General features: G+C 43.1%; 1 protein-coding gene across 1 annotated transcript in view; it reads right to left on the bottom strand.

Moving 5' to 3' along the window:
- The window catches only part of PRLR (prolactin receptor), a 106,826-nt gene extending 89,392 nt beyond the window's left edge, over nucleotides 1-17,434 (bottom strand). Inside the window, exon 1 of the mRNA XM_081929667.1 lies at nucleotides 17,302-17,434. The gene's annotated coding sequence lies outside the window, so the exon portion shown is untranslated. The remainder of the gene's footprint in view (nucleotides 1-17,301) is intronic.
- Nucleotides 17,435-22,871: the final 5,437 nt, after the last annotated feature.

Here is a 22,871-nt window from a genome sequence, read left to right as displayed (position 1 = left end):
AATGGGAGAGGTAAAGGGATTAAAACAACGATCAACGCCAATTTCAGGTTATATAAGATTGAGAGTGACAGCACATTCATAAACATTACAGCTCCTCAGGCTTCGCATGTTGTGTCGGTAACTGAGGAGTAAATCTATCTGTGGAACAAGTTTTTACATGGATTCCAGAAGCACGTGTGGACACCCATGAATTATGTGGATTTTCTGAGCACAGCCCTGCCAATAATGTTGGAACAGTGTTAACGTTATGAGGGGTGGTTGTTGGAAGGGAACAGGAAGTGTTTGACCCTGCTGGAAGCTGCTAAACCACAGATGATACCAAACAAATTCAAGGATTCTCAGGACTCCTGGATGACCTGCTTATGAAACTCCACACACACACCCTTACCTGCAAGAGCTAGCCTACCAGGTGTGTGAAACTCAATGAAACCAAAGTGGGTCAGCTTTCTTTGCAGAGCCTTGGCCTGCTATTCTGCCCTATATGCACATTTCACAACACATATTTTCCTGACTATACTGTACTGCATTTCTGTATGTTATTTTCACAGATACCTGCCTTGTTATACAGACTTCACCCTAGTACATGCATTTTTGCAAGACATTGCTTGTCAGGAGAACAGTGTTGCAAACTTTGGAGCACTGTGCAATGTTTGGGTGGCTGTGCTTTGGTTCGCATATTGTTTCAGATAGTGTGGGTCGGGTAAGGAAAAGGTAAAGAGACCCCTGACCATTAGGTCCAGTCGTGGCCAACTCTGGGGTTGCGGCGCTCATCTCGCTTTATTGGCTGAGGGAGCCGGCGTACAGCTTCCGGGTCATGTGGCCAGCCTGACTAAGCCGCTTCTGGCGAACCAGAGCAGCACACGGAAACGCTGTTTACCTTCCCGCCGGAGTGGTACCTATTTATCTACTTGCACTTTGATGTGCTTTCGAACTGCTAGGTTGGCAGGAGCAGGGACCAAGCAACAGGAGCTCACCCCGTTGCGGGGATTCGAACCACCGACCTTCTGATCAGCAAGCCCTAGGCTCTGTGGTTTAACCCACAGCGCCACCCGCGTCCCGTGGGTCGGGTAGGTTTGCTTTTAAATCAGATATCTCCCCACTTCCTATTCCTGGGTCTCCTTGTTCTTACTGTCCTTGGATCTTGGCATCTGTTTACCCTGCTACACCTTAGCCTTCGACATTTTGCAAATTCCCGATCCTAATCTTGTTTGTCTCTGGGCCTCTGCAGCCTCTGCATGCACTTCTCTGCTCCTTGACTTGATTGTGCGTATTTTCCATGACCTACTTCTGTCTTGGTTTAGCCTTAGTCCTAATTTTGCCAAGCCTCTTTCATGGATCTAACTCTGTATGTAAACTTTCCGATTTGGTTCACACCATTTGGGAGTATCTAAAATTGCAGAGTGCTGAAAGGGTACGGTAACTGATTTTACCTTATCCACTGATCTTACATTTAATTCTTTAATAATCTCTAGATAAACACCTGTTCTCTGGGAAAGCGCTTTGTAGCAAAGGATCATTTTGCAGTACGGATAGTTACATGTTTTCTTATTCGGCCTAGCGAAGAAACACTTTGTATCTGAGTGTTGGATCTTGATTGTTGCACAAAGACAAGTAGGATTAATAGTTACACCTTTACATACATTTGCCAAGGCATGTTGTTGTTGGATGAGGAATAGGGGTAAGCAGTTAAGCAGGTCATTTGAACTACTAAAAAAGGGGGGTGCATTTTGTTTCAATGACAGGCTGAGGGAGCAATTTGGTAAAGACTCACCTCCCTCCATTTGTTGGTCATAATATGAACCAGGCTCCTTTCTCTAGTTATTTACAAAAACAAAACAAAGCTCCCCCTAAACCCTGCATTTAAGAGCAGGGCTACATGACTAACATGATGTAAAATTTGGCCCACCTGTAAGGAAAGTCTGCGTCAATGAAATAACTGCACAATCCCTCAGATTTTTTTTTGTCTTCCCTGTTTCAGCATCTGGATTCACAACCAGCAAAGGTTGCTGTGTCAGTCTACAGTCATACTTCTGGTTACAGACGCTTCAGGTTGTGTTTTTTCAGGTTACGGACCCGCCGAAACCCAGAAGTACCGGAATGGGTTACTTCTGGGTTTCGGGGGTCGTGCATGCGTAGAATAATAATAATACTGTAATAATTTATTATTTGTACCCCGCCCATCTGGCTGGGCTTCCCCAGCCACTCTGGGTGGCTTCCATAGAAACCAAAAATACACTAAAATATCACAGATAAAAAACTTCCCTGAACAGGGCTGCCTTAAGATGTCTTCTGAATGTCAGGTAGTTATTTATCGCTTTGACATCTGATGGGAGGGCGTTCCACAGGGCGGGCGCCACTACCGATAAGGCCCTCTGCCTTGTTCCCTGTAGCTTTGCTTCTCGCAATGAGGGAACCGCCAGAAGGCCCTCAGAGCTGGACCTCAGCGCCCGGGCAGAACAATGGAGGTGGAGATGCTCCTTCAGGTATACTGGGCCGAGGCCGTTTAGGGCTTTAAAGGTCAACACCAGCACTTTGAATTGTGTTCGGAAACGTACTGGGAGCCAATGTAGGTCTTTCAAGACCGGTGTTATGTGGTCTCGGTGGCTGCTCCCAGTCACCAGTCTAGCTGCCGCGTTCTGGATTAGTTGTAGTTTCCGAGTCACCTTCAAAGGTAGCCCCACGTAGAGCGCATTGCAGTAGTCCAAGCGGGAGATAACCAGAGCATGCACCACTCTGGCGAGACAGTCTACGGGCAGGTAGGGTCTCAGTCTGCGTACCAAAGCGCTAAATCGCGCTTTGCGCATGTGCAGAAGTGTCGAATCGCAACCTGTGTGTGCACAGATGCACCACTGCAGGTTGTGAACACTGCGGGTTGTGAACGTGCATCCCGCATGGATCACGTTCGCAACCTGAGCATCCACTGTACATGAAAAAAAATCCAAAAATCCACAGTCAAAGCTCAGTCAGTGGTATAGCACAAATTTTGCATGCAAATGGTCCCAGGTTCAGTTTCCATGTACGGCTGCTAGTGCTGACAATATTGAACTGGAACATGAAGGAGCAGCAGCTGTACTGTGAAGCAAAGGGAAGCCTGCTGCTTCAGGCGGCAGAAATTAGGGGGGCAGGCAGAGACAAGGATTGATATCTGAGTGGTGCAGCAGGACTTAACCTAGCACAGGAGGAAGGCATCACCTGGTGCATTACTTCTCAGGCAATGGCCATCCACTCTAGTTTGTCCACAGCCTCTGTTATTCAGAGATATACTGCCCCTGGGCATGGGCTGTGAAGTGCCCTCCGGCAAATGTTGAAGCCAAAGGACACTTCACAGCAAGGGCCCTGGGGACACTTGTAAGCAGAAGCCGCTCTGAGTCAGAATGTCGGTGTGTTGAGTTTTTTCACTGATGCACTTCTACAATGCTGTGTAAGGAGAGGGAGACGATACTCACCCTGCCATCTGCCAGAAATGTCTGTCCGTCCAACTACACCTCTGTTTGTCTGTCTTCTGCCCACCCCTCTCCACCTCACCCATTTGAAGCAAAAGACTGGTTTCGTTGATTTTTTTATTTTATTTTTTAAAGGGAAAGCAAAGCTTTCATCAGGATGTGTGTCTAAAAAAGAGGTACATTTCCTTTCCTTTCTTTTTTTTTTTTTTTGAGGGGTTATGCTGAGGGGGTGGGGAGCAAAAAGCAGAGACATCAGCTTGCCAACAAAGGTCCGTATAGTTAAAGCTACGGTTTTCCCAGTAGTGGTGTATGGAAGTGAGAGCTGGACCATAAAGAAGGCTGATCGCCAAAGAATGGATGCTTTTGAATTATGGTGCTGGAGGAGACTCTTGAGAGTCCCATGGACTGCAAGAAGATCAAACCTCTCCATTCTGAAGGAAATCAGCCCTGAGTGCTCACTGGAAGGACAGATCCTGAAGCTGAGGCTCCAATACTTTGGCTACATCATAAGAAAAGAACACTCCCTGGAAAAGACCCTGATGTTGGGAAAGATGGAGGGCACAAGGAGAAGGGGATGACAGAGGACGAGATAGTTGGATAGTGTTCTTGAAGCTACCAGCATGAGTTTGACCCAACTGCGGGAGGCAGTGGAAGATAGGAGTGCCTGACGTGATCTGGTCTGTGGGATCATGAAGAGTCGGACATGACTAAATGACTAAACAACAACAAATGTGTTCTATTAAAACATATGGCTCATCCATCATGGCACCAGCCCGTTCATTAAAAACAGTCAGTTCCCAAAAGCTTGTTCCCCAAGGAAGTCCTTCACCTGCTGGCAGAAGGGCAACAAGGAGAAAGCCAGTCTATATGTAATGACTTACATAATACTGCTGGGAAATGAGTTACATAATTTTGATATGTCTAATTCCAGTGGTAGATTGTGAAATGGTTATTCACATGTATTTTTAGGAACAGCCAATGTGGGGCCCTCCCGATGTTGTTGATCAGAACTCCCAGCATCTCTGACCATTGGCCCTACTCACTGGATCTGAGGGGAGTTGTTAGTGTCAAGCCTGCTTGTTGGCTCTCCATGAAGTAAGGTTACATTAACTATTTTTTGTCAGGACTTGGGGATGTTAGCCTCTCCAAAACAGTATGGGAGAATGTGGTGCTAATGTCCAATACCAAGAAGAAGAAGAAGAAGAAGAAGAAGAAGAAGAAGAAGAAGAAGAAGAAGAAGAAGAAGAAGAAGAAGAAGAAGAATGGGGGGACATTTCTAGAGGGTTTGGGGGAGGTTGCTTGTTTATGGTGCAATTTGTCTGATTTGTTTATTTTGCCTGCATTTTTTTTCCTTTTGTGTGTGTGAGTCGTTTTGAGGGGTGTTTGGGAAGCACTGCAGAGTTTTCTTCTTTTTTGTAGTGCCCATGACAGTTTCTTTGATATCTACTGTAAATGTTTCCTCAGACTGCAAATGGTTGTGGGACAGCAGCTTTATACCATCACAAGGCACCTTCTGTTTTGAGTGGGAGTTCACAACCTGAACAGCCCAGGTGGAGTGCACAGAAATATTTCGGTAACTAAAAACACTATGCAATTACAGAGCGTGGCTACACATCACAGTCATTTAATGATTTTTGCAGTCGCCATTTCCTTCAGCTCTTGACAGACATTTTGGGGAAATTTTAAAGAAAGATCAGCAGGATCAAATATAACAGGTAATATAGCTGTGAAAAGATGACACAGTTAGCGGAAGGAGAATTAAAGTGCTAAATATGACATATATAATAAGTGTACAACATGAATGACTGTTCAGAAAACATTCATACAATTCAGTTCCTTTAGAACAGGGGGGACCAACTTTCACTTTATAATAATAATAATAATTTATTATTTGTACCCCGCCCATCTGGCTGGGTTTCCCCAGCCACTCTGGGCGGCTTCCAACAAAGATGAAAAATACACTAAAATGTCACATATTAAAAACTTCTCTGAACTTTCTATTAAAGGGCTGATTTTTATTTTTATTTTACATATGTCACAATTTCCCTATTGAGCATTGCATATATAATTTCCTTTGAAAGGTGCAGAGATGGAAATGTTTGGCAGGGCAGCTTAATTACAGACCCTCCAAAGATGTAGAAAAGAAATGATGGATTCTTCATTATGGTAAGCCATCATGCATTATTTAGCCAGCGTGTGCAATTATACGTTCCGTTTGAGGAGAGCTCTTTGGATGTAATTGGGCATATATTGTTAATGAAAAGCCATTCCAGAGACTTTGCCATGCAGCCTTCCAAATCTTCCTCATCAACCTGAACCTCTTTCTCCAGTATTTATGAATTCCCTCTTGCAGATGAGAAGTGCGTTCAAAGTAACAATTTCAACACCAAGGATGAAAGCACCCAACACTCCAGTCCAGCAGCTGCTCTCTGGCTAGAGTGGGGCAGCTGCCCCAAGCAGCTGATTTATGGTGAGATCAAAAGGTAGCAAATTGATGGGTATTGTTTAATTCACTGCAAACAGGGAGATGCAAAGGGATTTTCCTACCTCAGCTGCCAAAGTAACTAGGATGACTTAGGATACTATGCACCATGACTTGCAGACGTGTGTGTGTGTGTGTGTGTGTGTGTGTCATTTGTTGCTCTGCCTGAAGCAGCAAAATATTTTGGGCCAGTCCTGGTGTAATAGGTGAGTTACATGCCACCCACACTGCATGAAATGAAGGAGAAAAGTGCTGCAGATTCCCCCCCTCCATTTGCACAGACAGACAATGAATGCAGGGATGTAAGGAATATTGACACAAACTCTGGACTTTCTGGGTATCAAGAATTAGAGTGCCATGAGGTGCCACTCTGGCAACCCTGACCTCTAAAGTCTCTAAAATTCTAAGAGGTCTCATGTTTTTGTGAAAATCTCATATTTTATAAGTTATATTATACGTGAAAGTTTCACTTCAGAGCACAAGAAACAGGAAGTGTAGGGTATTTCTACTTCCTGTTTCTCCCCATATCTTCAGCCATATGATGAGCCTTATGAGGGAGATTAGCAGCCAAACCTAACAAATGCATTTTCTTGCTAGTTAGCACAAGAACGGGCTAAGTGCTCGGAGCTGTGTTGCTGACAGGCAGATACTCAAACCATAGAAATACAATGGGTAGAGAGGGCTCGGTGTGATGTCATTTCCCCTCCTCTCCTAGAGAGGAAGGAGCATATAGTATTTCCTGCTTCTTCCTCTCTTCCTTTCACCCTCGATGGATGCAGACATGCATCCACTTGCTCCAGCTTTAGGTACATGCTTTAGGTACTTACATTTACAGTATAAGTATTTTGCCCGCATAGTTTTTACTGCTGCAATTGCTGGGAACCAATGCATGATTATAAAGTAAGCAAATCTTAGTTTAAAACTTACTTTACAAGATGTTGCCTGATTCTTTCGTGAGCAGGGTAGGAAGAGGAAAGCCAGCTTACTTCATAACTGGGCTTGCTCAAAACAAGGTTTTATAGCCCAATTCCTATGCTTTTAATTTTGTTGCCAAGGATGGGATTTTGAAACTCTGCTGCACCCACATACGTGGGTGCCCAGAGAAATAAATTGCAGTTAATATGCCCTCTCCTACCCATTAAAATTCATCACACAACAGATCTCCCTCACAAAAGAAACACTTACTGGAGTGAAAAAGATGGAGGAGCATCTCCACTCCCATCATTCAGCCCAGACACTGAGCTCCAGTGCTGAGGGCCTTCTGGCAGTTCCCTCCCTGCGAGAAGTGAGGTTACAGGGAACCAGACAGAGGGCCTTCTCGGTAGTGGTGCCCACCCTGTGGAACGCCCTCCAATCAGATGTCAAGGAAATAAGCAGCTATCCTATTTTTAAAAGACACCTGAAGGCAGCCCTGTTTAGGGAAGTTTTTAATATTTAATGCTGTGTTGTTTTTATCACTTGATTGGGAGCCACCCAGAGTGGCTGGGGAAACTCAGCCAGATGGGAGGGCTGTTATTATTAAGCTTTGTTTTCCCTCCTCTTCTTAAAATTCTAGAACTTAGGGATACCCTATCAGGTTGGTCGGTGAAAGGTTCAGGATGAAGAAAGGGAAGTTTGGCACTTTCTTTGCACAATGCATAATCGACTTATGAAATCTGGTATACAAAATGTGTTGATGGACACTAGCTTAGATGGCATTGAAAACCACTGAGTCACAGCAGAGTATCTACTAGAGTGGCCCATAGATAGATAGATAGATGATAGATAGATAGATGATAGATAGATAGATAGATAGATAGATAGATAGATAGATAGATGATAGATAGATAGATAGAAACAGTGTACAGGGGACTTAAAGGTACCCCTGCCCGTACGGGCCAGTCTTGCCAGACTCTAGGGTTGTGCGCTCATCTCACTCTATAGGCCGGGAGCCAGCGCTGTCCGCAGACCCTTCCGGGTCACGTGGCCAGCGTGACAAGCTGCATCTGGCGAGCCAGCGCAGCACACGGAACTCCGTTTACCATTCTGCTGGTAAGCGGTCCCTATTTATCTACTTGCACCAGAAGCTGCTTTTGAACTGCTAGGTTGGCAGGCGCTGGGACCGAACGACGGGAGCGCACCCCGCTGCGGGGATTCGAACCGCTGACCATGCAATCGGCAAGTCCTAGGCGCTGAGGTTTTACCCATAGCGCCACCCGTGTCCCAACAGGGGACTTAAGGGGCCACAAAAAACCTTTCAGCAACACAGTGACATAACTATGGGAGCAGGCTATTTTAAAAACCATATCTATTATTATTCATTTTAAACCCCAATAAAGCACCCATTCCACAACTCTCATTGCACGACGCATTTTCCTAGCCAATGTTCTATGCTGCTGACGTACAGTGTAGTTTTTTCCTAATTCATGGTAAAGGCCACCCTTGCTTTACAGAACATTCTGCTTGGAGAAAGAAAAAAAAATGATCCTTCCAGAGTCAACAGGGCTATTTCCACATCCATACATTCCTACTAATTCCCCAGAATATTGGCTATTTGTGGGTGTAGTGTTAGGGCCTTGCCAATAGCTGTGTACAGAAGGCAAATGTGCTTTTCCCCCTTTTAGATCGTGAACAAAAGCACTGAAAGATATACACATCTGGGTTGCAATTTAAAAGCAATTACCCAGGAGACTAATCTATACCACGCTGTCAACAGTGCCAAGAAATCCCATCCTTCATACACAAGAATGGTACACAAGACAGACATAATGCTTGAGGGATCTAAGATCAGAACATCTATACATCAAAAGCAGCAGTGGCTTGGCAGCAGCTCTATACACTGGAGCCCTTAAATGTGCCTCATCTATAATCTTCAGCAGCAGAAGAAAAAACAGGAGCAGCAGCACAAAAGAAGTTCTTCAAAGTCAAAAATGGATTGAACATGAAATCTGAGAGGCATACTTTTCACAGTCTTCCCAGTACAATACAAGCAATTTATGGCTCCTTCTATTTTCTGGGCTTGCAAAATAAGAGGTCTCCATTCTCATCTCATTTATACTTGTGCAAATCAGCAGGAGTCATTCTGGGAATCCTCAATGGTCTCACGCAGTCGGAAAATGAAGCTGGAAGAAGCTCATTGAAGCAGCTGCAGCTTCAATACATTATTTTTTGAAGGGTTTGATGCTGGAGATGAGCACTGCAACTCTCATGAGCTTTTCACCAGGAGTGCAGAGAATCAATCCCTGCTTCTACCACTTTTTCAAACTGGTTCTTGAGTTGGTCAGACTAAAAAATGAGGTCTTTTTGGATGTAGGGATGAGCAAATGCGTTAGTTTCCATTTCTCCCACTTTCTAATTTTCCCAAGTTCAGTTGCATGCCAAGGCCCCATGACCCCACAGTTCCCTGGAGAAATGAATATGCACACACTGGACAACAGCCTATTGGGGCACAACTATTATTGGTTAAAGTAGTGAACAGTTTGGCGTAGGCATTGGGTTAAGGCATTGCTATCCCACTCCAGTCCGTCTGCTGGAAGTGTATCTAAGGATAATAATAATAATAATAATAATAATAATAATAATAATAATAATAATAATAATTTATTTATTTATACATACATACATACATACATACATACCCCGCCCATCTGGCTGGGTTTCCCCAGCCACTCTGGGCGGCTTCCAACAAAGTATTAAAATACAGTGGTCTGTTAAACATTAAACGCTTCCCTAAACAAGGAAATCACATCTTTCAGGGAGTGGCCTATGACCCACATCAGGCATGTCCAACTTTGAGTAGGCTGTGATCTACAATCCAATATCAAAAACTGGCAGTGATCTACCACCCTCTGAAGTCATTTAAGACAGATCAATAGATACAGTGGTACCTCTGGTTATGTACTTAATTTGTTCCGGAGGTCCGTTCTCAAGCTGAAACTGTTCTTAACCTGAAGCATCACTTTAGCTAATGGGGCCTCCTGCTGCTGCTGCGCCGCCGGAGCACGATTTCTGTTCTCATCCTGAAGCAAAGTTCTTAACCCGAGGTACTATTTCTGGGTTAGCCGAGTCTGTAACCTGAAACGTATGTAACCTGAAGTGTATGTAACCCAAGGTACCACTGTAGATAGATGATAGATTAGATTAGATAGACAGACAGACAGACAGACAGACAGACAGACAGATTATAGATAGATAGATGATAGATCTCTATTTCACAGATACAGTAGTTATGTTTGGATATCATCATGACAGATCCAAATAGTTGTTAGATGGACAAGTAACTAAACAAGTGAGAAAGGTCAAACTATATTTTTATATTAGTTTACACAGATCTGAGGAGCCGGTCAGAGTGTGCTGGGCTTCTGCGTCTTTCCCCTACTGTTGCTTTAAATCACAGCTTTAAAACCTTGTTGCATTAAAGCCTTCCCCTTGCTCAAACTCATGGAGCGCTAAGGGCCCCCCCCCCATGTGTTTTGTTCTTTGCCTTCCTCATTATTTGTGGGGGGGTGAGGCTCCTTTCTCATTCCTTTCTTTGCATTTGAACTAGCCGGTGGGCAGACACAGAGCTTTTCATTTCCCGCCTTCCCCCTCCACCAAATCCCCCTCACCCCACCGCTGGAGCTCTAACCCTCGAGAGCACAGTGCAGAGCAACCAAGATCAGTCCCAGGATCGACTCATCAATCGCGATCGATGTCTTGGGCATGTCTGCCCTACATCAAATAGGGGTATCCCTTGTGGGGTCCCCATTGGAGGCCTAGCCCCCACCACTTCATTTGGTTTTTTACTGGCTAATTTGACAAAGGAAAGGAATAAGTAAGGGGATAAAGGAGAATTGGAAAAAGAAAAAGATTTTTAAATGTATAAAAATTACTAATTCTCAACATTACACCTCCAGCATTTATCTGTATTAGACAGTGTCTTCCTGCAATGTGGAGTCCAATATGCTTCAGTATACAGAGCAGGGAAATAAGCATTGGTAAACAAATGGTAAAGAGCTTTTATTTTTAAAAGACAGGAGGCTAGAAAGGTTTTCTATCATTTGAAGCTCCTTCTTCACCTCTGAATTTTCATGGATGAAAATTTTGCACATTTCTAATGGGGGGAAAAAAACTCACGAGAAAATGTTATTTGTAACAGTCAAAAAGTGCCAAAATTAATTTTCAAATCTCTGGGATCTGAGGTCTCAAATAAAAAGAGAGGCAGGTCGTTCTGGCACTCTGACCCCAAACACATTTATTTTGGAACCGTTTTGCTTTCGCATGGAATGTACTGCCAAACGAACGTGCTGAGGATCTCAGCCCAAATGCAGAAGAACTATGTAGAGGAGAAAACATGCATCAGAGTCCATGCCAGACTTAATGAGCAGCTACAAACATAATTTTCTTGGGAATCGTGGGCACTTTAAATATGCAAAAAGGGAAAAACATTTCATGCAATTACAGAAAGCAGATGAGACTCTCTGCTTAATATGATTTTAGGCGGTTTGTGCCCACAGGATATGCCAGCACTGCAGATGCTTGAAGGTCTTCTATCAAAAACAGACAACAATAGCCTACTGCTTTTCTACCGTCAACAAAACAAGATGGGGACCCTTCTGGTTTAATAAAGATCAGCCTGTCATCACCACCACCGTTCAGAGAGTTTCCAAGCATCTGAAAACTCCCTATCACAACCTGAAATGCAGATAGCAAGCATAAACTTTCAAGTGTAGCCAGTGAACCTCAGTTCACTAGGCAAAACCTATTTAGCACGGGGCGGTTGTTGGTTTTTAAAACTGTGCGCTGACTTAAAAACGCAACCTGTTTTCCTATGCAAATCTTTTGAAAGAGGGTTTAGCCTGCAAAAACAAATGACCCTGGACTACAGCCAGACAGCCAGAATCTAAAAATAGATGGCTTGGTAACATCTATACTGCAGACGTCAAGGCTGCTGTTTCTAAGCTCTGTACAGCACCTAGCACACCACTTAAAGGTAAAGGTAAAGGGACCCCTGACCATTAGGTCCAGTCGTGACCGACTCTGGGGTTGCGGCGCTCATCTCGCTTTATTGGCCGAGGGAGCTGGCGTTTATCCGCAGACAGCTTCTGGGTCATGTGGCCAGCATGACTAAGCCGCTTCTGGTGAACCAGAGCAGCACACGGAAACGCCGTTTACCTTCCCGCCGGAGCGGTACCTATTTATCTACTTGCACTTTGACGTGCTTTCGAACTGCTAGGTTGGCAGGAGCAGGGACCGAGCAATGGGAGCTCACCCCGTCGCAGGGATTCGAACCGCCGACCTTCTGATCGGCAAGTCCTAGGCTCTGTGGTTTAACCCACAGCGCCACCCGCGTCCCAGCACACCACTTAAAATTAACTAAATGCAGCTTACTGTCTATCACGGGGGACTTGCCTGATGGTGCTCATGCTGATTAAACTAAAGCTGTTTTGGGCTCTTTTTGACGTATGGACAATCAACTAAGCTGATTATCATCCACGTATCAGCATCTCACTCCTTGCCTTCCGCAATCCTTTTTCCAGCTCTTACATAGTTTGGGTGCATATTGGGAAATACTGCATTCATATTCCTGATTGTAAGGCCAATGCCTCTTTCTCATTTTCTAATGTTCCTTTCGCACTGCAGTGGCTTTTTTTAAAACCATTTTATAACGTATATAAAATGGAGAACACAATTATAACAACAGACAAAAATTAAAAGATGAGAAACAAAACTACAAAACAGGCACGTTGAATGAGTAGTTGCACAGGAATTAAAATAACAACGTCCAAGTATAGACTGTCAACTTTATAAGATTGGCAAGTATAGCTCTAGATTTGTCAGTCTTGTGACAAGGGCTGTCTGTGGTTCCACTGTATATGTCATAAAGGAATGCCAAATCGCATTAAAAATGTTTGGAGAGGCTAGTCCTTGTCAAAAACTCAAATTATGTGTGATTTTCTCCATTATAGCTATATTCCAGAATAAGTGATACCAAGCATCCCGTGTAAGATTTTGGGCTGATTTCCATTGAGTTGCAATTACTATTTGTGCTGCTAATATCATATATATTCAGTAACATTAATTTTGAACAACAAACAATAGTTTCTTTAGTGTTTTTTTAATCATTTCTGTTGAAATTAAATTCCAAAAATCTTGCACCAACTGACATTTCCACCATAAATGATATCTCCCACATATATTGCAACCCCCAACAATTAGGTGATATACCGTAGATTACAAGAGAACATTTTTGACATTTGCAAAGGAGTGCAGTACCATCTGTGTAATAATGTTAATGAGTTTTCCCTAAGTACACTGGAAACAGATTTTAAGGGTTACAATTTCATTCCAGTCCTTGGAAAGAATTTGTGTATATCTAGTATTCCTTCATGGTTCACTGCCTTGTCATGGCGAAGGGGCTTGAATAACGCAGAGAAGCTATGAGCTATGCTGTTTAGGGCCACCCAAGACAGGCAGGTCATAGTGGAGAATTTCGACTAAACATGATCCACCCAGAGCAGGAACCGGCAACCCATTCCAGTATCCCTGCCAAGAAAACTCTAAGGACAAAGAAAACCATAAAGAAGGCTGATCGCCGAAGAATTGATACTTTTGAATTATGGTGCTGGAGGAGACTCTTGAGAGTCCCATGGACTGCAAGAAGTTCAAACCTATCCTTTCTTAAGGAAATCAGCCCTGAGTGCTCACCGGAAGGACAGATCCTGAAGCTGAGGCTCCAATACTGTGGCCACCTCATGAGAAGAGAGGACTCCCTGGAAAAGACCCTGATGTTACGAAAGATGGAGGGCACAAGGAGAAGGGGACAACAGAGGATGAGATGGTTGGACAGTGTTCTCGAAGCTACCAACATGAGTCTGAACCAACTGCAGGAGGCAGTGGAAGACAGGAGTGCCTGGCGTGCTCTGGTCCATGGGGTCACGAAAAGTTGGACACGATTAAATGACTAAACAAAAACAACAGTTCCCATATCTTTTTAAGGGGTTCCATAGATCCATAAGTTACATTAATACAATTTAGAAACTAACCCCCCCTGCACAATCACCCACTGTGCTTAATAAATGTTCAAATTGTGTCTCAGAGCTTGTGTCTTTACATGTTCTTTTATAATAAAAGTACAGTCATCCCCCCCCCCCGTTACATGGGTTCAACTTGTGCACATTCAGCCTTATGTGCTTGGGAAATAAAATAAAATAAATAAAGGGTGGAAAGGGGGTGGGTATCGGGGAAATCCCACTGGGCAATGAACCCAATGGTGTTTCCATTATACACGAATTCACGCATACATGCGGGTCCCAGGAACCTAACCCTTACGTAAATGAGTTTGATTAAAATGAATTTGATTAAAATAAATCTAGTTTGTGTGAAACTGTGGCTTTTTGACTGATACACCAACATATTGTGCCAAATTTCACCGCCATATTGTGCTAAATTTGACCCACACCAGTGGGCTTGGTATGACAGAACAACAAAGGCCATTGGATAGCATCGCAAGGCCCCTCCACCCTTGTACTTCAGTTTCCCTCATGAGTCACCCAAGCAAGCAGAAAGAAAGGGCACCACCTCAAAATTTCTGGGATAATGGGGTTACAAACTGGTGTACCCCCCCCTTTTCTTTTCTGGAAGCAATTCACATGGAAATGGGCATTAAACTTCCACTAGATTGCCAGAAGTTGCTTTTACGTCACGTTGAAAACTCGAATATAATGCAGAACTAAACAGTTTGGGAAATGAGATAAACTGCCATGTGAAGGCAGCCTTTGGGAGGGGGTTACCTCATAAACGCCCCCACCACCTTGCAAATAGCTTAAATAAATAAAACAAATAATAAAATGAGGGACAGGAAGGGTGTGGCAAGAGCCCTGTGGGTAAAGAAAAATTATGAGAGTAGCATGTTCTGCTGGGAGGGATCGTGAGTTTTACATACTGCAACCAGGATTCAGAATGATTGAAGTAAGCTAATAGGATCCACCGCGCTAGGGAGTTAGAGCTAGTTAATGTGCATTAGGCACACAGCCAAAAAATCCAGATATCAGGAGGTCATGAACTTGTAATGTGGAAAATGATCTGGAATTAAAACAGAAGGAACCCTGCAGAAGCTTGTTTCTCTTAAAAACACCGCATTTATTATTATCATCATTACAGTGGTACCTCGGGTTAAGAACTTAATTCATTCTGGAGGTCTGTTCTTAACCTGAAACTGTTCTTAACCTGAGGTACCACTTTAGCTAATGGGGCCTCCCGCTGCCACCGCACGACTTCCGTTCTCATCCTGAGGTAAAGTTCTTAACCTGAGGTACTATTTTTGGGTTAGCAGAGTCTGTAACCAGAAGCGTCTGTAACCTGAAGTGTCTGTAACCCGAGGTACCACTGTATTATGATATATTTATTTGTACCCATCATTTTCCCTGACAGGACTCAGGGAGGCTAACATAAAAATGCAAAGCACTAACAACATAGAAAAAGCAATTTAAAAAACCAAACAATTAGGCACTGTTAGAAGTAAAACTATAAACATATATAGGTAAAGGGGTAAAGGGATCCCTGACCATTAGGTCCAGTCATGACCGACTCTGGGGTTGTGGCACTCATCTCGCTTTATTGGCCGAGGGAACTGGCATACAGCTTCCGGGTCATGTGGCCAGCATGACTAAAAGGCTTCTGGCGAACCAGAGTAGCGCACGGAAACGCCGTTTACCTTCCCACCAGAGCGGTACCTATTTATCTACTTGCACTTTGACGCGCTTTCGAACTGCTAGGTTGGCAGGAGCAGGGACTGAGCAATGGGAGCTCACCCCGTTGTGGGGATTCGAACCACCAACCTTCTGATCGGCAAGTCCTAGGCTCTGTGGTTTAACCCACAGCGCCACCTGCGTTCCCATAAACATATATAAAATCTATCAAACCATACAAATAATTACAATAAAAGCAATACGTACCCTTATAATCTCATTTACACCATTTAAAGAACTATGATACTGCTTTATACAGTCATTACTTCCCCCAAAGAATTCTGTAAACAAAGAAACTGTAGTTTCTGAAGGGTATTGAGAGTTGTTAGGAGACCCCTGGCAGAGCTAGATGTGCAAGTTCATATTTCAAGACTGACTTTTCATATGCCAAGCTTTCCACACCCCAATGCTTTTTAACAAGATCCTTTTCTTCCATTCTAGAATTCTTTTTCACATCTTTCACATCTTTTGTACTCTTTTCATTTCCCACCCCACCAAATTCATATTTACTTTTTTTTTACCAATTAATATTGCTTTTATACCCTGATCATTGGTACAAGGGCATTTTTAGCTTTTATTAAATTTAACAGAAGAGGAATCAACAAACAGCATCACTATGGATATGACCCAACCAATCTCTAACATTTTCCAATCATATCAGCTGTCAATGGAGTTTAACAGTGATTACTCCCGGGTTAGTGGATTGCAGCTTAACTCTTCCATCGAAATACTTCAAACTTGAAAGCTCTTAACTTTGGCTGGATTGTGCTAAGCATGCTCACATTGTAAGCAACTAGTGTGTGGCTGATTATAGTTTCCCTACTGGCTTTCAGCCAATCCCTTCCACCCTGTGTATTAAGCAAATTATGAATAGCTAAGCGCTAACATTCTTGGAGGATCATGCAGCCTATAAAAGTATGTTTGGGTTTTATATCCAGATGAATTGCTGCTTCTCCCAGATATAAACACACGAGAGTGGACAAAGACTGAGAGTTCATAATCTGCACTGTTACAGATGCCTCTGTGATGCTCTTAGGCATACCAGGCATGTTGCGTCGCAAGGGAGCATTTGAAACAAGAAAGAAAGCAAAAGAGTATAGGCAGGCGAAGTCAGTGCTTGTGCACTGTGTCGTTATTTCAATCCCAAAAATACTTCTCTGCATATCTTTCCACACCCACCCCTCCAACACAATATTCTCTTTTGTGTACATTAGGGTGCAACAGCTGAGTTTGGTATATCGGTGCCTTCTCTCCAAAAACAACCTGTCAATCTCCTAATAAAATAAACTTGTGTCACGCAGTGGGGCGTAAGCTTATTATTTCAGCACCGCAAATGCAAAGCACCAGTCAATATTTCAGAACGAACTGCTTACTTAAAGGGAAAGTGAGGTTAGTTGACTTAGCTGCCTTTCTGAGCTCTTCTATGCTTTCCTGTTCTGACTTGACTGTTTTCGGATTCCATGGCTGAAAACATTGCTGGCTTTCTCTGGCTGGGAGGCGCTGGTTCATCCTAAGTTTATCACAACTGCTTCATAAAGTTCTTAAAAACTTGCATTCTAAAAACAACGCTGCCAACACTTTCCTAAACAACATTTTCAGTCATCATACATTACCGCACCTTTAATTTTCTTAACAATAACCGGTCATTCATAACACTTGTCTTACTTACAGAAAGTGTCCATCTCAGCTGGGAAACGAGTCAACTGTTTGAACAATCCACCTTCAACATTTCAGTTAAGTACACAGCACAAGGTTGTTTGTCTAGTTTGCAGATAGCTTCACCTTCCAGAGGAATACCTGCATGGTATATACCAGATAGATTGTGTTGTGCTCTGATAAGGTCACTGAGGCTTAGCTAGAATCTAGCAATGCTTAATCCTCATTGGTCTTGCCTGCTTAGCACAGGGCTGTTTCCTTGACAACGCAGTTGCAGTTGCTACAGCATCCTTGGCCACATGTGATGTCAAGGTTTGATGTCAACATAAAAAAACCCCTACTTACTACTTTATGATTTATGTGTACATCTGCCTGCACTCTCTCTCTGTGTGTGTAGATAATCCTTTACTCATTGGATTCCCCCCTTCCCGTTCTGGAAATTATTTGTGTCTTATTTGCCTGGGAAATGCATTGCAAATTCATTAGCAAACGCAGGGAAGCAAACACATCAGTCCCAGGCCAGTAGTGTTGACAATTGCTCTGATGCCCCGTTTATTTGAAAGGAACTTATTTTTCAAACAGGTGTCCTTGAGATTGCAGCCTGGAAAATAGTGACTGAGGCAATGGTAAAAAGCAGCTCCAAGAAGGTGATGGTGGTCTAGTTCCTCTTTTTTCTTCTGTAGTAGAGCTTACCTGGCATCATGGACATCACAGCAATTGAGTGGTCCTCTGTCCTCAACTTCATATCCTTGACTGCTGAGGGTGAGAGTGAGGAAAGGTGAAATGTCAAGACATCACAGTGTGAGGTATGTTCTTCTCAGGGTGACAGTGGTGACCTAGACTCAAGTCTTCCATTTTATTTTATTTTTATTTTTTAAATAATATTTATTAAGATTTCAGAGAAAATACAAAAATGTAAAAAGGAAAAGGAAAAAAAGAGAGAAAAGAGACAAAAAGATACAAAATACAAAAGAATAAAAATAGTTAAAAACAAATCAGTCATTCCATATCCTATCTTTCATTTGCTTATTTCCCTGACTTCCTCACACCTCCCTTTTTTGTATTCTAATTCAATCATTGTTTCAGCAAATCCTTTCCATTTTTGCTTTTGCTTTTTGTGTTCTAGCTTAATTAGTTATTTCACTGACCAATTAGTTAACTCTACAAATCCTTTCCATCCTTCACCATATTCTGTTATTCAATTTGCCTTACTTTATTTAACCTTATCTTACCATAAAATACCTTAAAACTTAAAAACTTAATGCTTATTTATACATAACTCCTTATATCATTTCTACTAAAGCCAGACAATTTCATTCCAACATTTTCCCTAATATTCATTAATTTTACACTAGTTCCCAAAATAAAAGTTTTTCTTTATAGACTCTTCCAATTTTCATCCAACGTCCCTCAAGTCTTCCATTTTAGGCTATGTCCTCCCTCCACTATCAGAATCAGTTTTGGGAATCACAAGTAGGGAAGAGCACTTAGGTCCTGCTTCCAGGCTTCCTGTAGGCCCACCCCGTCAGTTCAGACAATTTAAAATTCATTATTAAAAGCAGTTAAAACAAATTACAAGGACGCGGGTGGTGCTGTGGGTTAAACCGCAGAACCTAGGACTTGCCAATCAGAAGGTCAGTGGTTTGAATCCCCGCGATGGGGTGAGCTGCCATTGCTCGGTCCCTGCTCCTGCCAACCTAGCAGTTCGAAAGCACGTCAAAGTACAAGTAGATAACTTCTCTGGCGGGAAGGTAAACAGCGTTTCCGTGTACTCCTCTGATTCACCAGAAGCGGCTTGGTCATGCTGACCACATGACCCGGAAGCTGTACGCCGGCTCCCTCAGCCAATAAAGCGACATGAGCGCCGCAACCCCAGAGTCGGCCACGACTGGACCTAATGGTCAGGGGTCCCTTTAACTTTACCTTTACCTTTAAAGAAATTACAGTCTCAGGAATAGAGTGGATCCTGAAAACACACCTCCCAGGGGTCAAAGGTCAGGGTGCATCTTTAGCATTCACTGAAAACCGTATAGCAAAGGTGGGAGAGAATTCTACAACTTTGGGGCTGCCATAGAGAATGCATACCAACACGATTTCAGCTGGACATCCTGGAATTACAGAAGCCACCCCAGCTTCTGATTGGATGTCCCATTTCTTGGTCCGGCACTCTGGTGTGAGTCCCACAAGAATTCGGGAGCAAAAAGCTAGCATCCCAATATCAATCAGTGGGATGTTGGAGGGTATGAGAATGCCAGCTCTTGGGCCACCCCTCTCCTGGAACTGCTGAAATGGTGGAAACTTCTGCATGCTAAGCAAAAGAACCTGGAACCTTCTGCATACTAAACAAATGCTATACCTGAGACACTGAACTATGTCTCTTTCATACTATCCTATGGCCCATGGAATGCTCATAGGATTATAGCCTAAATATATTATCATGTGTTAACTGGATGTTGTTTTATCTTCTTCTTTTTTTACCAGTTATGCATTTTACTGCTGTTGCCCACCTCAAGTGCCACAATTAACTAACAATTACGTTAATTATCCTGCGATAAAGGGATATCCAGTTTGGATCAAAACACAGGGACACTGGCAGAAGCGTTTTGAGGTAACAGGTTTCTGTTACAGAAGCTGTGACATTTCTTTCTCCATATTGCTGCTAAGCCTTGACTATGAGCGCAGTAATTAGGCCCTGCTATGATTCAAGATTTCTCTAAGCAAGTGCATCTGCCAAATCACAGAAAAGAAAAGGATGCAATGCATAGCACAAAAATAAATTGGAGCAACATGTCAAAAATAGAGCAAATAATTACAGACAAATGACATCAAAGGTCATATGAACAAAAATATAATATTTCTAAAACTGTGGATAGGGAGAAAAAAATATCCATCTCTCATTATATTAAAGCCTGGCGGCTACCCAAATAAACTAATGGGCAGTAATAAATTCTGAACAGACACACATCCAGCGTAATCCACAGCCACAAGTCCTGATGGCAGCCACTTACTTGTTGTTGTTGTTTAGTCGTTTAATCATGTCCAACTCTTCATGACCCCATGGACCAGAGCACGCCAGGCACTCCTGTCTTCAAGTGCCTCCCGCAGTTTGGTCAAACTCATGCTAGTAGCTTCGAGAACACTGTCCAACCATCTCCTCCTCTGTCGTCCCCTTCTCCTTGTGCCCTCCATCTTTCCCAACATCAGGGTCTTTGCCAGAGAGTCTTCTCTTCTCATGATGTGGCCAAAGTATTGGAGCCTCAGCTTCAGGATCTGTCCTTCCAGTGAGCACTCAGGGCTGATTTCCTTCAGAATAGATAGGTTTGATCTTCTTGCAGTCCACGGGACTCTCAAGAGTCTCCTCCAGCACCATGATTCAAAAGCATCAATTCTTCGGTGATCAGCCTTCTTTATGATCCAGCTCTCACTTCCATACATCACTACTGGTTGTGCATATCTACTCGGAAGTAAGTCTGTGGAAGTAATGCTCTGCCACCACAGTCAGAGGAAGTATGCTTCTGAAAACCGCAGAAAGGCGAGCATGGTGTGGCCCTCAGGTCTTGCCCTTGAGTTTGCCACAGGCATCCGGTTAGCAACTGTGAGAACAGGATGCTGTGGCTGGATGAGACTTTGGCCTGATTCAGCAAGTTCTTCTAAAGTCCAGCGGGGAAGGACTGGTTATCTCAGCTAAGTGTATATAGCAGCCAAACTTGCAGTCTTTAAGCGGAAATTGTGTTTACAGAACCTGCATTCATTTCTGGCTTATCATTTGTCCAGGATTTAAATGTTATCTGAATGTGTTTTGCAGTATCCATATCACCCTATTGTTAGCATCATCTCAAATGCCATGTGATCCAACCCCCAAGTTGCAAGCACTTTCTCGTTACATTATCATATCCACAGCTTCCCCCCGTTGTCATTCCAAATTCATTTCCATTGCCCTAATTATACTTCATTGTAACAGCTCTCAAAACTAAAAGCATCAAATTAGAGATTGCCATTTATCCTTCTTATTTAGCACTGTTAGAAACACAGTCTAGGTTGATATTGTGTATGTCTGCTTTCCTTTCCCCCCCAAAACCATTTTGATCAATTTCAAACACTGCCTACTGCAACAAATCTGTTGAAGGCTGCCAGCTATAACATCCGAAGGTGCAAACTTCAATTTAGTTACAAAATAGGGGTGAGATTTATCAGCAAAAGCCCCAGACAGGAACTTCTGCTTGTGCAAAGGGGCTTTCTCCCCTCTCCCCCCTGCATGCACCCCAAAATTGGCTTGGGGAGATTGGGAGAACCCCTGGAACTTTGTATGGGGGAAGAAGAGGGGGGGTTGTTCCATCTGGCAAGCCAAAAAATGCTACTCTTGATAGAATAAGCAGCACAGTGCAAATTTGAATCCACCCCTCTGTCGTATAGCTATCTATGGACTCAGCTACATTAGTAAAAAAATCAACACTTTGAATGCGTTATAAAAATGCAACACCAGAAGGCACCAGAGAGCAAAAAAAAATTCTATGCAGTTTTTACAAAGCTTTCCCCCCCTTTGTTATAACGATTTAATTTCTGACTTATTTATTGTGGCTTTTCATGTGTGTAGATCCATCCTATATCTATACGTATAAATAAAGTATGATATTAAGGGTTGTATTCAACACTAGTCCACTGGAATTAATGAACCCAAGTTAGTCATATCCATTAACCTCAATGGGTCTACTCTGAGCAGGACAAGCATTGAATACTTCCTAAGTATGCTAATCGTTAGCAACATGGGTGTTACTCAAAGCACGAAGGAAAGTGGGGTGTTCTAAGCGACACTCCGCAATACATTGGTACTTCTGGTTAAGTACTTAATTCATTCCGGAGGTCCGTTCTTAACCTGAAACTGTTCTTAACCTGAAGCACCACTTTAGCTAATGGGGCCTCCTGCTGCCGCCGCACCGCTGGAGCCCGATTCTGTTCTTATCCTGAAGCACTATTTCTGGGTTAGTGGAGTGTGTAACCTGAAGCGTATGTAACCTGAAGCGTATGTAACCCGAGGTACCACTGTAAGTTCCAAAAGTCGCCATAGATGATATGCTGCTTATTCTGCTCCTTTTCCTTCAGCAGCTGAAAGTTGTTTCTAGCCTCTCCCACAGATATATTTACTTGTTCACGTCTCTAATTACCCACGTGACAGTGTGAAAAGGTAACACTGAAGTTTAAAAGGGAAAGAAGTAAACATATTGTCCCCTTGGTTGGAGAAGAACTGGATTGTTCACAATCCTGTCTTGATGTGTATATTTATAACCAAAAGGTCAGCAGAAGAAACTGTAAGGTCCTCCCTCAGGTCCATGAGGACAGGCTTAGACCGACAACATGTACTCAGCACGGAAGAGTAAACCTTTCTGAGTGATCAATTTTTATATATACTATATTTTAGAAGATTCCTGTTCCATAAAACCAGCATTTCCAGTTTCATTAAAATCTACAAAAGAAACAAGCACTTCCTAGCTCCACGGAGCTTTCTGTTCTTCCATTCAGCAAAAGACTTCATTCAGCAAAACATAGCCCCCAAGACGCTGGCTACAAAATATAACCTGACAGCAT

Source organism: Podarcis melisellensis (assembly GCF_964234715.1).
Source record: "Podarcis melisellensis genome assembly, chromosome: 11".
NCBI classification, from domain to species: Eukaryota; Metazoa; Chordata; class Lepidosauria; order Squamata; family Lacertidae; genus Podarcis; species Podarcis melisellensis.
This window is presented reverse-complemented; position numbering and strand designations above follow the sequence as displayed.